Consider the following 15,078-nt stretch of genomic DNA (forward strand, 5'->3'; position numbering starts at 1 on the left):
CGTTACTGGCTCCTACTTAAGTAAATTGATGAACAAAGGGATGACAGCGATTCAATGATACAGTGATGGATTTGAAAAAATAAAAAGCCTCTAGGAGAAAAGTTGATTAGAATAACATTTGCAAAAGTTGATCAGAGTAACAAATGCACTAAAATCCACTTTAATATATGTGATTTGCAATGACAATATTTTGTTTTCTTTTGGGCCTACCAAGCAGTGATCAGTATTAGTTTTAAACATTTGACTAGGAATATTTAAGTCATAATCATTTCAAGATCCCTTAATTCAATGATATAATACGAATACAAAGGAAAGCATGGTCTCCTCACTTGTTAGTACTTCCTCTCCAAGGAAACATTTTTCTGTGTATGTTACCTGAAAAATGTAGCACTGTAGCACTGTCATCCTGTTCATTGATTTGCTTGAGCAGGCACCAGTAACTTCTCCATTGTGAGACTTGTTACTGTTTTTGGCATATCAAATACGCCATAGGTAGCTTGCCAGGCTCTGCCGTGTGGGTAGGATACTCTGGGTAGCTTGCCGAGCTCTCAGAGATTGATGGAGGAATCAAACCCGGGTTGGCAGCGTGCAAGGCAAATATCCTACTGGCTGTGCTATCGCTCCAGCCCCCCTCTGAAGAATATGTATAAAAGTAAGTTTCATTACAAATTGTTTCACATTATTCTGCTACTGCTTTGTGTAAATGAATTGTTGTCTTAAAGTAAGACAATAATTTAAATCTTAGGCAGTGATTCTCAATCCTTGCTACAGGTTTGAGTTGCTTGGAAAGAAGGGAGGAAAGAGGGGAAGAGGGAGGGAGAAAAAAGAGGGAAAGAAAGAAGGAGAGAAAAAAGGGAAAGGGGAGAAAGAAGGAAAGAAAGAGAAAAAGAGGGAAAAAGAAAGAAAGAAAGAAAGAAAGAAAGAAAGAAAAATAAAGGAAGGAAGGGAGAAAGAAAGAAAAAAGAAAGGAAGTAAGGAAGAAAGAAAGAAAGAGGAAAGATAAAATAATAAAGGAAAGAAAGGAAAAGAGGTAAGAGGTAAAGAAAGAAAAGTGAAAGGGAAAAATATTAAAAAGGGGAAAGAAAGGAAGAAAAGAGAGAAGGAAGGAAAGGAAAGGAGTGAAAGAGAAAAAAAGAGAAAAGAGATAAAAATAAATTGCCCTGCCTCAAGAGATTCCAGTTTAATTGCCCTGGGTGGGGCCTTGGCATCAAGCCCCCCCAGTTGACTCTGAAGTGTAGCTAGTTAGAACCATTGATTCAAACAACTCGAGCAACGTGCAAATACCAGCTGCCTGTCTAATTGTCCTGGTATGAATCCTCAAAAAAAAAAAACCCTCCACAGAGATGACATCATTGGTGCTGAGTGAAGGAAGTGGAAATGACAGCCTGCGAGCTGAAATCTGCTCCAGAAGGCTGGTCTCACAGAGGAAATGTGGTTCCTTTCTGAGAGAGTCATAACATTTGCAAAAGTTAATCAGAGTAACAAATGACTGCAGAAAAGTGCTGCCAAGGCCAGGACAAATAGCTCCGACTCTGATTGCTGCCTGGACTATGATTCTGCCCAGGGTTGACTAAAACTCTAGAGATTTGCCCTTACATGATGAAGGAGGTTTCCAAATTTGGCATGAGCACATGAAGCCGCACCCAGAACTCGTTCCTCCTGGTTGGGGTGCGGGAACTTGTTTGGTCTCTCTAGCTGTCTGACCCAGTGCGGAATTCTCCCCCAGCAGCCCTGAGTGCCTGTCCTGCTGAGCGCTGCCCTGAGAGATACCTTGGCAGGACCATTTCCTCCACTTTAGCAACACTAGAGAAAATGGAAGTGGGAGGGCCCAAACTGGAGATTTCCGGAGGTATTGACCTTTCATTTGTTAAAATTTTAACTTTTTTTTTTTCTAAAGCAGTCAATGGTTATTAAGTTTTTGTCTGAATGATTGCAACTGTTGGTTCAGCTTTCTCCAAATATCTTTCCTTTTCGCAAAGCACTTAGTTGACCAGAAGATCTGAGAGATCAGACAAGTTGATTTAGGAGTTTACTTAGGAGTCAAAGCTAAGTACTTTTTAACCCACAGCCTGGCGGTTGTAGAGTTAAAACAGTATTATACCGAACGCGATTGGCAGGTATAGGAACAAAACCCCTGAAGGAGGGAAAAAGTAGAAAGAAAAGGAGGAACACAAAGGTTTGGGTCAGAATTGCGTTCTAACAGTTTTTGTCTTCTAGTTTTACCATAACATTGAAAGATTTGGAGCTGAAATTAAAAAAAAAAAAGCCAAGCATTTGAAATCTAGAGAAATGAATGAACCGTTAAGCAGAATTTCAGCAAAATAAGCATGAACTAAACCCTGGACCGCAGGGCAATCTATTAGTGTAACATGCCCAGCCAGAGGTGGGACTCTCAGTGCCCGAGCCACTAGGGCAGCTGTGCAAGGAAGACTGACAGCTCGGCCACACAGCTGGAGCCCGGAGTCCGCAGCGGCAGGGCCCCGCCCCGCTGACGTCACCAGAGGCGGGGCGGCAGGCGATTGGCTGTTGGCGGAAACTGAAGCGTCCCTGGAGCCCAGCGGCTAGGGGAGGAGGAGCGCCGGGGAGGTTCGCCAGCGCTGCCCGGGCTCCGGAGCCCGCCGTGGCTACTGAGTTCGGGAGCGGAGAGGTGATTTTGGTTTGGTTTTTCATTCCCCAAAAGCAAATGGCTGGCCGAAGCGCATAACCCTCTCCGCCCCATTCGGGATTTGCATTCAGATTATTATTATTTTTTTTTCTTGGACCCTGGGACCCGCGATCATCATGCGGTGATGTATGCCACCCTGGCAGGACTAGGTAAGGGCGAGTTCGCAGACGCCTTGGACTGCGTGCAATGCCTCCTTTCTCACTATTTCACTTTCTTTCTCTGTTTCTTCTCAGTTTCTCCCCACCTCCCCGTCTTCCTTTCTCTGTCCCCCCCCAAGAAATGTGCTGAGGTCTGATGAAGTGCTTCGAAACTCGAGTTTAGGATGGCTCTGAATTTAAAGAGAAGTAATTATGCCTTGTTTCAGTCGCATGATTTCAAAAGGGGAAATTCTTCGATTCTAGCTGGCTTTGGTGATAAAAAAAGTTAAATTACACACAGCCGACATGCGGTCAGCTGGTCGGCTCCTTGTCAAATGGAATGTTTAGAGCCATTTGGACTCTGTCTCCAAGGTCTGGGTGTCAAAAATTTTAACCCAGTAAATGTTCCACGAGTTGGTGCTTTGAAAAGAAAGCGGCCTCTGGGTGTGTGAGCGCTTACTCAAGCATAGTTTTCAAAGGAGTGCTACCAAAAGTCTGAGTTCAAGCTACGTCAAGACTCACTTTCAAGAACTTGGCATACTTCATGTTGTATTGTGAAACCCGGAGTTAGGCTTTACCATAGCAGGGTAGCTGTCTCCTTTCCAAAGGCTATGCACTGCCTTAGAGGACTCAATCATGGGGCCTTTAACTCAGAGTCTAAAGTCGGATGTAAGTAAGGCCCAAGTTTCTTCTTGCTTCCTTTGCACACTTGCTTTTCTCCTTTGCAAGGAGAAAAATAATTCTATCATCTGACTCAGTCAGCTCTGAAAGTGAGGAGTCTCCTCCAGTACTATAATTGAATAAGAAACTTGAAGCAGCAAAAATCTTGACATTTTGGGGCTTGGATCATATTTCTCTGAAGAGCACTGTATCAAAAACATCTTTGCTGACCCAAGAGCAAATATGTAACCAAATAAACTTTCAGGTAATGCTTTGGCTTCCGCTCCAGTCTACGCCAAAGGGCAATAATGTGCCCCTCCTCCTCTAGTGTGCCCCTCCTCCTCTAGTGTGCCCCTTCCCTTCCCTTCCCTTCCCTTCCCTTCCCTTCCCTTCCCTTCCCTTCCCTTCCCTTCCCTTCCCTTCCCTTCCCTTCCCTTCCCTTCCCTTCCCTTCCTCTGGTAAATAAATATAACTTATGTACATTAAAGTAGAGTTTTTAAAAATGAGATTATACTATGCATGTGAAAAACCAATTGTACACATTCAGAAAGTTTTAGGGAATTTGAAATATAAGATTGTAGCTGCTAAACATGAACTGAATTTTTCAATACAATTAGTGACTAAATAGAAATTAAATTGTATATCATTGAGTTTGATGCTGTCAGTAAAGGAAAAAATACCCAGAAGTTGATTATAATTTATAATAAAGATGATGCAACTGCAGACAGATATACTTCCTTCCAGAATCTTTTTTTTTTCTTTTTGGGTCACACCTGGCAATGCACAGGGGTCACTCCTGCCTCTGCACTCAGGAGCATATGGGGACCATATGGGATGCTGGGAATCGAACCTGGGTCGGCCACGTGCAAGGCAAACGCCCTACCCGCTGTGCTATCGCTCCAGCCCCTAGATTCTGTTTTGAAAAACTTAAATGTAGGGCTGGGAAGATAGCTGAAGTGGTGAGAGCTCATTCTTTGCTTACAGGAGTCCAGGGTTCAATTCTCAGCACTGCATGGGAATTGCCAGGTATAATGCAAAACAAAAAAATGTTTCCAAATGTAAAACATTTTGGCATATTTATTTGTGTCATTGTTTTATCTAGTTGAAAGTAGTTTTTGTTTTGAGGTCAAACCTGACAGTGCTGAGAGGCTAGTCCTGGCTCCCGGTGACATTTGGGAGACTCTACAATACTGAGGGTCAAACTCAGCTCAGAGCTCACAGCTGCAAAGCCTGCATTCTAACTCACGGACCTCTGAACCCTGGAAGTAATCTCAGTGAAGTAAAATCAAGGAATAGGCTACAAGCAAGAGCACTTGGAGAGTCTCAAAACCCAATAAATTGGCCAAGATGAGTGTTAGAGCTTGTCACTGCTTTAGAAAAGCAGACTTTTTCTAATCTAGGAATAATGTGTATCTGGCTGGTCAATAGTCAATAGTCAACTGTTAAACTGCTTTCCTTATCACTAAGAAGAGAAGTGCCTTGTCTTGAAAATATTACTTTCCCCATGTTAGGGGAATTTATATTTGCCTTAGAAATAATTTTAGCCACAGACAAACTGCTTTTCATCAAACTATTGTTTCTAATGTAAGAAATAATTCTGATACTAATTTCACAAGAGTTGTGACCTCCATGGGACCTATTGGTTGTTTCGGGTTTTTGGTGTTTTATTTGTTTGGGGGCCACACGCCATGGTGCTTGGTGGTGGTGTGGGTCGCTCCCATGGTGTTGGAGCAGACTGTGCAGGGCCCAGGCTTGAGTCTCGGGTTCCTGCCCACAAGTGCTCCGGCCCATTTAGGAGGACTTCCGGACCCCTAATAGAACATTGCCTTTATGCTGCTCAAAGAAGGTTCTATTCAGGGGCTGGAGCGATAGCACAGTGGGTAGGGCGTTTGTCTTGCACGCGGCCGACCCGGGTTCGATTCCCAGCATCCCATATGGTCCCCTGAGCACAGCCAGGAGTAATTCCTGAGTGCAAAGCCAGGAGTAACCCCTGAGATTGCCAGATGTGACCCCAAAATAAATAAATAAAAATAAATAACAATGTTTTTAAAAAAAGAAAATTCTATTCATGCAACTATTGGAAGTGATAGTATGAGTGTATGCATTATCATCTATAAATGTTCAAGGTCTTTGACTCATTTCTGGACCTCAAAATATATCCTAAAATCATCTGAAGTCCATAGATTTATATGACGGTTCTTCGTTGTGTTATTTCTAATGTTTCAAAATGAGAAAGTTATGTCTGCAATGGCAAAATATTTTAATGAATTAATGTACTGTATTCATGCCTATAGATAATAGTTTGTGAACTGGTTCTAAAAAAAATTCAACAAATCAAAAAGATGCTTACACTGTAGTATGAGAAAAAAGCAAGATGTAATACTATACTCTTTTGAATGTACCGAAAAGCGTTTTGAAATAAGTACATATGATATCATTTACTTAATAAGTACTTTTTGCTATAGATTAGGCATTATTTTTAGCACTGTAGCACTGTCATCCACTGTTCATCGATTTGCTCCAGTGGGCACCAGTAACGTCTCCAAATTGTGAGACATGTTGTTTCTGCTTTTAGCATATCAAATATGCTAGGGGTAGCTTGTCAGACTCTGGTGTGAAGGTGGGATACTTTTGGTAGCTTGTCAGGCTCTCTGAAAGGGACGGAAGAATCGAACCCCCGGTGGACCATGTGCAAGGAAAACTCTCTACCCGCTGTGCTATCGCTCTAGGCATTATTGTAAAGGAGCAAAAACTAGAGCCTGGGGGGATGGTTGCACCCAGCTGACCTGGGTTCGATCCCAGGCATCCCGTAATGTTCCCCAAGCACCACCGGGAGTAATTCCTGAGTGCAGAGTGAGGAGTAACTCCTGAGCATTAATAGGTATGACCCAAAAAGACAAAAAAAAATTATAAAACACTGAATATCATTGAATTAGACTTGTACTGTCTGTTTTTATCAATGGATGTAGTCACTGGAATAGCATATACCAGAAAACAAAAGATGATTTTTTAGGTGGTAGATTTATAGTGTTTTATTTTTATTGCTTTATTTTTGGGGGTCACACCCGGTGATGCGCAAAGGTCATTCCTGGCTCTGCACTCAGGAATTACCCCTGGCGGTGCTCAGGGGACCATATGGGTGCTGGGAATCAAACCCGGGTCTGCCTCGTGCAAGGCAAACGCCCTACCCACTGTGCTATCACTCCAGCCCCTAGTGTTTTATTTTTATACTGGTATTTTCCTGATATTCTCAAATCTTTCACAGGTATCATTTCTTAAATTACAAAATTAACATTTTGAAAAAAACATTGCAAGGAAACACCGCTAGCAAAATTAGAACACAAACTCTTTTTTTTATTTCTTCTTGGGTCACACCCGGTGATGCACAGGGGTTACTCCTGGCTCATGCACTCAGGAATTACTCCTCGTGATGCTCAGGATGCTGGGAATCAAACCCCGGTCAGCCATGTGCAAGGCAAACGCCCTACCTGCTGTGCTATTACTCCAGCCCCAGAACACAAACTCTTAAGTCTTAAATGTTTGGGCTGCCTCCTCCCAAGTCATACTCAGGGATCCTGGACATCAGTCCAGGTGACACTTGGCCAACTGGACTGGGGGCTGGGGACATAAAGGGTAAATGCAAAAGGGTTGTAGCATGCAGAACTGTAGAGCTGCTCAGGCATTTGGTGCTGGTGATCACCAGGGCTACCTGGTGGTGCATGTGGCCACTGGGGCAAATCTGGTGTTGCTAAGGCTGATCTGTGGTACCTGGGTCTGAACTCGCGTCTCAGTATATGCAAAGCATATGGCCCTGAGCACCGGGCTATCTCCCTGTCCCCCCCAAGCTCTTCATGTTAGCATGCCTTTTCAAACAATAACTATAAAAATCTAAGAGGTAGATAAAAACCCCTATAACATTAATTCAAATGAAAAAACGTAGAAATGGTAATTCCAAAGTAAAAGTGATTGAGTTATCTGAAGTTGGTAGCAGAAGGATGTTAAATTAATTTAAGCAGTACTTAGTGAAGCAATATATTACCATATTTTTATTCACCATATTAATATCCCAGAAAGCAAATTAAAGTTCATGAAGTTGTTAGGAAGACTAATGATATGAAAAAGATAAGTTACAAAATGAGTCCACTTGAAAAAAATTTCATCCTATTCACAGAAATTATTTTAGGGATAGAGAAGGAGCCAAATATTAATAGTATGTACTTAAGTATGGGTGGTGGGTTACTGGTGGCTTCTCTCTCTCTCTCTTTTTTTTTCTCATGGTGTTTATCTTTAATTTCTAAAATTTCTCTAGTGAATATGCTTCAGGTATGGGGGGGAGAAATGTCATTTTCCTCGCAGAGCAATTCATCCTGGAGTCAAGATGCATAGATGGTATCTGCTTTTCGCAAAGCCTCTCTGCCTCCAGTTTGGGGTCATTCTGTCACAGGTGTCATTGTTTCCAAATGAGATCGGATGGTGAGACCTTTGGATTGTAAGAGAAGTCACAGAGAAAACGTATTCCTCTCACATTCACTCTTCTGTCCCAGTTGTTCTGTGAACTTAAAGCAGTGTTGGCTTGATTCAAATTTTAGCCTCTTTTCTTTTCCATGGATCACATCTACTGGGGTCTCGGGCAGATGGATCTTAATGAAATACTCCTAAATTATTTCTCAGATACCTGCTTATTCTATTTAAAGTTGTTCTTATTGGCGAATATGAGTATAATGGTACTTCTATTAGCAAAATCAGTGTAGAAAATTTCGTTATGCAGAAAAATTGTATCTTAAAAAATTTATTTCAATACTAAAGTTTACAAACTTATTGGCAGTAGGGTTTTAGGCATAGAATGTTCCCCCTTCCAATCCTACCACTCTAGGACACTGTCCCTCCACCAGTGAGCCCAGATTCCCTCCCATCCCTAGCCTGACTCCTTGTCAGATAAATTTTTAAGTTTAATTAATGCAGTTTGTGGGGCTGGAGTGATAGCACAGCGGGTAGGGCATTTGCTTTGCATGCGGCCGACCTGGGTTCAATTCCCAGCATCCTATATAATCTCCCCGAGCACCGCCAGGAGTAATTCCTGAGTGCATGAGCCAGGAGTAACCCCTGTGCAGGTGTGACCCAAAAAGCAAAAAAAAAAAAAAAAATTATTGCAGTTTGAGTCCCATGCGATGTATCTTGGTTATGAGGAGGAGGAGGATGATATCAGTTGTTAAAAAAATGTCTTAAAGTTTCTTTCCTCAATTTATGGTACTCATAATTACTTAGCACTATTTTTAAACGTCCCCATTCCCTTTACAGACTCTAACGATATCTTGCAAGTACTACTTAAATACTTTAATGATAGTATTCTCCGCTCCTTGCCAAGGCCTTTCCTTATGGAGGTGTTCTCAGCTGTTTTTATCGCAAAGATTCTTCTTCTCTGACTTTCCTTGTAGTGTTCGAGTCAGCATTACTACCCTATCATTTTAGACGACCAGAACTCGCAGCATTCTTCTGTTTCAAAGATTCCCAAACTGAGGACTGATAGAGCGGACCAGAGAGATGCATTCAATGGGAGCTAGCAATTTGAAGAGCAAATCGAGACTCAGTTTGAGTCTTCAAGTCCGCTTTCTTCAAGGGACTTTCTTCATCCCGTGGGACCACATTTTATTTGAGCCAGTACCAAAGAAGGAGGCTAGTAGTCCCAGCACCCTTTTGGTCACACATTTCTGTTTGATTTGGGCTCAGGTCTGCAGGGAATGGGATGACGAGAGGAATGTGCGGTTTAGATGCGCAAGAGGTACTAAGGATCTGGTATTTTAACAGGCACAGGACTGGAGCGAAGCCCGGCTACAAGGTTGCATGTAGCCTGAGTGAGTGTGGGTCCTGCCGGATTGTTGTGGCGCTGTGGTGCGCCCAGAGGCACACTTAGGGATTTCTGTGGAAGTCTCTAATGATCCCACTCCTTGTTAGGTAACTGGCAAATTCTGCTGTAAAGTCCATTACTCAGTTTTTCCACACGAATCTCCCTTTGCTCCTCCCTTCTGATGTGTCTGTCACACTTTCTGTCCCCCCCCTCACGCCAAATCATTTGAATGTTAATATCTGATTACATCCTTCAGGTGTCTTCTGTGATTTCCTGTTTCAGTAGGTCAGGGCTTGCACCTGATTTGCATAGAAAATTCTGCTTAATTTGCCACTACTTCTTTTTAATTTGAATTTGACACCCCCATCCTATTGAATGCTGAGGGATTACTTCAGTGAAGTCAGGTTATCAGTCTCCTTCTCTGATTCGTAGTCTATCTTTTAACATCTGCAATCTCTTATGTTATTATTTTTATCAGTCATTTTTTTCTTTCTATATCTCAGAGGTAGCCTTTTGAAAATTTGGAGTACAATTGTGAGTTGATTCATTCATTATGAGTTTAGAGTGTTTTTTTTTGGGGGGGTCACATATCCAACAGTGTTAAGTGCTTACTACGGGTTCTATGCTCAAGGATCCTTCCTGGTGGACTAGGAGTACCATAAGGGATGCTGGTAAGCCATACTGAGGCAAAACACCCTACTCAATTGTACTATTGCTCTGGCCCCTAAGTTTAGTTTTTAATCTCATGCAAGTAAAGTTGCTAGGAACATTAACAAATAAGTAAAATAAAATCTGCAAATCTCCTCTGTTGGGGGCTGGAGTGATAGTACAGCGGGTAGGGCATTTGCCTTGCATGCGGCTGACCCAGATTCAATCCCCGGCATTCCATATGGTCCTCCAAGTACCACCAGGAGTAATTCTTGAGTGCAGAGCCAGGAGTACCCTGAGCATCGCTGGGTATGACCCAAAAAGAAAAAAAATATCTTCTCTGTTATTCTGGACATTCTCTAAGACTCTTTTATAATGCTGTCTCCTAAAAACCATAGGACATTCTGTTTCCCCTAAATTACCTTTGTTTTGTTTTTTTTTATTTTTGGGTCCCACCTGGCGATGCACAGGGGTTACTCCTGGCTCATGCACTCAGGAATCACTCCTGGTGGTGCTCAGGGGACCATATGGGATGCTGGGAATCGAACCTGGGTCGACCGCATGCAAGGCAAACGCCCTACCCTACCCACTGTGCTATTGCTCCAGCCCCCATGTTTCCCCTAAATTACCTTTGTGTTAGAGTTTTGTTGTAGTGGAATTGAGTATTTTGACCTGTTTGGGGACTCTGTTCACTCTAAAATAGCCATCATGGTGCTGAAGACAAGATAAAATAATCAGGGCTAGCTAGAAGGGAAGCTTGTAGTAGGTAGAAATTTTTGTTTGTTAATTGATTTTCTGTATTATTTGGAACAATACCTGACTTTAGAACTCAGCAAACATTAGTTGAAATAATGAATAAAGTGTGTTAGGTAGGCACAGTCCATTTAAAAAAATAAATCTCTGTACAAAACTGTGTGAGGTAGGTGATGCCATTGCCTTAAATTTAGAAGCTGAGGCTAGGAGCAGTCAAGAGCTCAGGGTAAGTAAGTGACTGACAGCCAGTTGACAGAACTTGTAGTTTCCCTTCTACCTGCAATGGTTTTTATCACTGTTTTGCAAACAGCTGATTTTACATAAGCACTTTGCATTCAATCAGGATGAGGCTTTTGGTGGGCAGTGTTGAGAAATTATTAGAAGTGATTAACCTGAAACATTTTATAATCCTAGGAGCACCATAATGTCTTAATGTGATTTTAAGCATTCATCTGCCTTTCCTTGGTGTTTGTATATCATACATATTTAATTGCATTTAGGTCTTAGAGATGATGTATTGTATATGATATATAAAAATGTCTATATATAAATGTATATATCATATATAATATAACCTCTCTCTTAGAGCAGAGATTGCCACTGGGCTGGGATGGGGAATGTCAAGGGAGAACCTAGGATTAATGGCAGGGTGGGAGATATTGATGCTTTGGTGGTGGGTGTGGTACTGTAGTGGTAGTAGCACTGAAACATTAATATTATAAATCTTGTTACCTCAGCAAAAATTTTTTATTTTTAGGTTGGGGCCACACCTTAAAGTGCTCAGGGAACCATATATGGTGCCTGTTATCCAACCTGAGTAAATCATGCATTAAGTAGGCACCTTACTCACTACACAATCTCTTCCATCCCAATACAAATTTTTGATTGAAAATAAAAATTTACATCTTGCAACAGTATAAAATAATTATTTGCTATATATATACTGTATTCCATTAGGTGATATGCTAAAGTAATTTTCACCCATTGTGCAGAATACATCTCATGTGTATGTGTGTGTGTATAATATATAAAACAAATTTCATATCACCTGAAAACTTCTAGGAGTTACTCTTTAAATAGTCTTTAGAAGTTTTCCATTATGCTGAAATCTTCTTGTTTATTAGGGAGTACTCCCAAGCAGTGCTCAGGCACTAGGGAGGGTGCATTTTCTACAGTAGCTGGCCAAGTAAGCCTGGGGGTTCAATGCTAGGGTCCAAGGATATGCCAACCAAGGATATGCCAGGGCTACCCTGGCAGATGTGGGGCGTCCAAGTGTTCAGAGTACCATATGGTGATGGGGTTTGAACTTTGGTCCCAGCACATGCAAATCTGGCCCCTGAGTGCTGAGCTCTGTCCCCAGCCCCTGAAATGTTCGTTTAATGCTTCACTTAGAATAATGACCATCTACTATATTTTCAATACTATATTTTAAAGAAAAAAAAGCATTTAAAGTTTTAGTCTTTGATATATATATTTTTTTATTCATAGAGCGATAGCACAGCAGGTAGGGCATTTGCCTTGCAGGCGCTGACCCGGGTTCAATTCCTTCGTCCCTCTCGGAGAGCCCAGCAAGCTACTGAGAGTATCTTGCCCACAAGGCAGAGCCTGGCAAGCTACCATGCATATTTGATATGCCTAAAAAAGTAACAAGCCTCACAATGAAGACATTACTGGTGCCCACTCGAGTAAATCAATGAACAATGGGACGACAGTATGACAGTGCTACAGTTATGTTTCATATTAGTAATCTTGAGACTTTAGAAAACACTTGATGTTTTCTTATATGACTTAGCTTGTTTGGTAAATACATAACATCTTTCCATTTTAGCTACAAACAATTCAATATCCCTATTTTTTGTACCATTCCTCATTCTTTTAAGTATATATTAATTTTTGCTTTTTAAAAATCGTTCATGAGAAAATAATTGCTTTGTTTCACTTATCTGAAAATTAGTCTCACCAATTTTATATGACTAAATAATATTTTATTGTGTGTATATATTCCACATTTTCTTTATTCATTTTTTGGCTAAAATTTGAGTACTTGTCATATCTTAGTTACTGGGAATAATTCTGTATTGAGCACAGAGGCACATATATCTTTTCAAATTAGTGACTTTATATTTTTTGAATAAAAATCAAAATCATCAAATCACATGAAAGTTATATTTTATTTTATTTTATTTTTTAAATTTTTTTATTGAGTCACCATGTGGAAAGTTACAAAGTTTTCAGATTTAAGTCTCAGTTATACAATGCTCGAACACCCATCCCTTCACCAGTGCACATATTCCACCACCAAGAATCGCAGAATAGCTCCACCCCATCCCCCCACACCCCTAGACTCCCCACAACCCTAGCCCTCTCCACCACCCCTAGCCCCCCCTTGCCTGTGTAACTGATAAATTTCACTTTACTTTCACTTTGATTGCATTCAATATTTCAACAAAACTCACTATTATTGTTTGGAGAGTCTCCCCCCTAAAGTCAGACCTGCTGAAAAGGAAGCATTTGACAATTTGTTTTCCATTGCTGAGAATGAAGAGGTATGAGGTCGAGTGACCGCACCTAGTGGCCTCAGGGTTTTGGGTTTCTGTATTTTAGTATTTTAGTAACTAAGTCCAGAGAAAGATCTGCCAGGAATCGCATCACTGCAAAATTGCACTTCTCAATTATATTATATTCCACATATGAGTGCAATCTTTCTATGTCTGTCTCTTTCTTTCTGACTCATTTCACTCAAATGATACTTTCCATGTTGATCCACTTATATGCAAATTTCATGACTTCATGTTTTCTGACAGCTACATAGTATTCCATTGTGTATATGTACCAGAGTTTCTTTAGCCAGTCATCTGTTTTGGGGCACTCTGGTTTTTTCCAGATTCTGGCTATTGTAAACAGTGCTGCAATGAACATAGAAATGCAGATGCCATCTCTACTATACCTTTTTGCCTCTCTGGGATATATTCCCAAGAGTGGTATTGCTGAGTCAAATGGAAGCTCAATTTCTAATTTTTTGAGAATTATCCATATTGTTTTCCAAAAGGGCTGAACCAGTCAGCATTCCCACCAGCAGTGAAGAACAGTCCCTTTCTCCCCGCATCCACGCCAACACCGGTTGTTTTTGTTTTTTGGGATGTGGGCCAGTCTCTGTGGTGTGAGATGACATCTCATGTTTGTTTTGATCTGCATCTCCCTGATGATTAGTGATGTTGAACATTTTCTCATGTGTCTCTGAGCCATTCGGATTTCTTCTTTGGGAAAATTTCTGTTCATTTCATCACCCCATTTTTTGATTGGGTTGGCAGTTTTCTTCTTGTGGAGTTCAACCAGTGCATTGTATATCCTTGATATCAACCCTTTATCGGATGGGTACTGCGTAAATATCCTTTCCCATTCTGTAGATTGTCTTTGTACTTTGGTCACTGTTTCTCTTGAGGTGCAGAAGCTTCTTAGTTTGAGATAGTCCGATTTATTTATCTCTGTTTTCACCTGCTTGGCCAGTGGCGTGTCAGCTTTGAAGATACCAGTATCTTCAATGTTGTGGAGGGTTTTTCTGACCTTGTCTTCAGTGTATCTTATGGTTTGTGGTCTGATGTTGAGGTCTTTAATCCATTTTGATCTGACTTTTGTACATGGTGATAGGTGGAGGTCTAAGCCCATTTTTTTTGCATGTAGCTGTCCAGTTTTGCCAGCACAATTTATTAAACATGCTTTCCTTGCTCCACTTCACATTTCTTGCTTCCTTATCAAAGATTAAATGGTCATATATTTGGGGGGATGTGTCAGAGTATTCAACCCTGTTCCATTGGTCTGCTGCTTCTGCCTTTGTTCCAGTACCAAACTGTTTTGATGACTACCGCTTTGTAGTAGAGTTGGAAGTTGGGGAGGTTGATTCCTCCCATTTTCTTTTTCCCAAGAATTGCTTTAGCTATTCCTGGGGGCTTATTGTTCCATATGAATTTCAGGAGCACCTGCTCCATTTCTTTATCCCTATAGGGATCACGTTGAATTTGTACAATGCTTTGGGGAGAATTGCCATTTTGACAATATTAATTCTTCCAATCCATGAGCAGGGGATATTTTTCCATTTCTTCGTGTCTTCTTTTATTTCCTGAAGTAGCATTTTGTAGTTTTCATTATACAAGTCCTTTACCTCCTTAGTTAAGCTGATTCAGAGGTATCTGATTTTTTGAGGCACAATTGTGAACCAGATTGCTTTTATCATATTGGTTTCTTCTCTCTCACTATTTGCATATAAGAAAGCCATGGACTTTTGGGTATTGATTTTATAGCCTGCAACTTTACTATATGAGTCTATTGTTTCTAGGAGTTTCTTGGTAGAGGTTTTAGGGTTTTCTAAGTAT

General features: G+C 41.1%; 1 protein-coding gene across 1 annotated transcript in view; it reads left to right on the forward strand.

Annotated features, from left to right (window-relative positions):
- The first annotated feature begins 2,587 nt into the window (after positions 1–2,587).
- Positions 2,588–15,078, forward strand: part of ATP10D (ATPase phospholipid transporting 10D (putative)) — a 114,752-nt gene continuing 102,261 nt past the window's right edge. The window contains exon 1 of the mRNA XM_055140494.1: positions 2,588–2,814. The gene's annotated coding sequence lies outside the window, so the exon portion shown is untranslated. The remainder of the gene's footprint in view (positions 2,815–15,078) is intronic.

This window comes from Sorex araneus, chromosome 5, assembly GCF_027595985.1.
Source record: "Sorex araneus isolate mSorAra2 chromosome 5, mSorAra2.pri, whole genome shotgun sequence".
Classification (NCBI taxonomy): Eukaryota; Metazoa; Chordata; class Mammalia; order Eulipotyphla; family Soricidae; genus Sorex; species Sorex araneus.